A 2,003-nucleotide genomic window follows, 5' to 3' on the forward strand; every position below is an offset into this window, starting at 1 on the left:
GGACAGACTGATTAATCCAGGTGTGTCTGACCTCAGTAACCAGCCAGACACACCTGGATTAACCAGCTTGTCCAGTAACGAAAGACAGGAAACAAAGGAGTTGCTGAAGTTCAGGCAGTAGTGGGGCTGTGCTTATAGCCCATTAGTGGGAGAATGGGCTATTAGTGGGAGAAGCACATTAGTGTGATTCTTTGAGATGCACAGGCCCCTGATGTGGCCAGTTGACAGTAAGAAACATATATCATCATGTATTACCTGCAGGCTTGACTACTACTTCTTTTTTATGTTAACCCAGAAAAAAAAAACAATTTTTCATAGGTATGTGGACGTGAACAGAATGAGTATTTGTTGCACTTTTTTAAAAAGGTCAGGGAACTCTGTCTCCACAGACAGCCACAGGCTAAATGTTTGTATTTACTGGTTTTTCTTTTCCTCATGTCACACTCCCCTTAGGCGGCAGCAGAGCTCTTTAGGCCCCACAAAATTGGAATTAATCTTAGGATATACTAAAAGTGTGGAGAGGCACATTCCTGGCTTTTACACTTGATTTTTGTTGTTTAAATATTAATAAATATGTAAAAAATAAATGAAACCATTACTGTCCCCGTTTTCTAATTTCATCTTGATGAAATGTATTGATTTTTATCCACGAGCAAGAAATGTCCCCAGATTTGATATCAGAAATCTGGTCACCTTACGAAACTGCTTCGTTTATTTTTGTCAGCTGTTGCAGGAAAGCAGACGCGAGATGATATTTCAGATAGTTTTAAGTACAGTTATTACAAGTGTTTTTTGTAATAACTGTACTTACCTCACCAAACAAGCTGAGAGCTCAAATTACTAAAGGGATGTCAGGCCAGGCCTCCCCTCCGACCATGTTTTGACCAGCTCATGGCCACATGTCTGCTGCTGCTACCCCTTTCGACAGTGGGCTAGCAGGCTAAGACCCAACGTATCCTCTGCTCTCTTCCTTGGATGGCCAAAGTGGACCGATCTCACACGAGGGTGCAACTCATTTCCTCCCTCTCTCCTCACAGGTGACCTTTGATGAGCAGGGAGACGCGCAGCGGCAGGTGTTCAGCATTAAGCGGCACTCGGTGGGAGTATTTAAGCGGATAGATGTCAGCAACAACACCGCCAGAGTGTTAACCTAGTGTGGTACGCCTCAGCCGCTGTCTCATGACAGTTCTCTCTCCCGTCGCTAAACGCTGTCTCCTGTGTCCCAGGTCACCTCAAGCTTCGGATCCCGTTCTGCAGCGCCTTTGTGCTCAAGCCCCTAACGACCTATCCCACCGATCTCTCCCCACTGATCTCCAGCTGGCAGCCGGCCCAGGACCCCTCTGAGCGTTCGGCAGCCTTCGGCCTTCCTGCCTCAAAGCCACCTGTGTTACCAGCGCCTGTAAAACCCGTAAGCCGCCATCCCTCTGGCAGACTCTCCGTGTCATTCGGTAAGAACGCATTGGTGGGTTCGCTTCTCAAAACCACCTTTCAAATCTAACCGTGTCTTCTCATCCTAGAACCTGACGCCCCTTCGCCTCCTGAGTAACCTGACATCCCATTGTCTCCTGTCGTTCCCTGAGCCCTGAGCTTCCAGCGTCCCGCTGTCCTTGGCGTTGTTCCTCTTGAGCTTTAAAATAAAACCCGCAAAACTCTGACTTGTTCTCCCGAGTGTTTCTGCATGTGGGTTTAATACGTAAAAAACATGACAGTAATCCAGAAGGGTTTCATACATTGATGGGATATTAATGTTTCTGTTGTTATGCCATAAGCTGGTTGAATATGCTTATTATTATTATTAATTATAATTTGGTATTATAATTTAAATAATAAATCATTCAACTCAAAATTCCGCTATAACAAATATAGTTCAAATGGTGGTGATGTTAGCTATAAGCTTATAAATATTTATACCCCTAATGCATTAGTTAATTTGCTGTTATGAACTCATTTATGCTGGAATAAATGATCTGGTCGGACTGTTAACCGACGAGGTTTATCCAGCA

At 44.5% G+C, this 2,003-nt stretch overlaps 1 long non-coding RNA gene across 1 annotated transcript; it reads left to right on the top strand.

Moving 5' to 3' along the window:
• The first annotated feature begins 722 nt into the window (after positions 1 to 722).
• On the top strand, positions 723 to 1,639 carry LOC118560737. Its single transcript, XR_004929561.1, has 3 exons — positions 723 to 1,158; positions 1,227 to 1,448; positions 1,518 to 1,639. It is a non-coding gene; the product is annotated as an uncharacterized LOC118560737 (long non-coding RNA).
• Positions 1,640 to 2,003: the final 364 nt, after the last annotated feature.

This window comes from Fundulus heteroclitus, unplaced genomic scaffold (genome assembly GCF_011125445.2).
Source record: "Fundulus heteroclitus isolate FHET01 unplaced genomic scaffold, MU-UCD_Fhet_4.1 scaffold_471, whole genome shotgun sequence".
Classification (NCBI taxonomy): Eukaryota; Metazoa; Chordata; class Actinopteri; order Cyprinodontiformes; family Fundulidae; genus Fundulus; species Fundulus heteroclitus.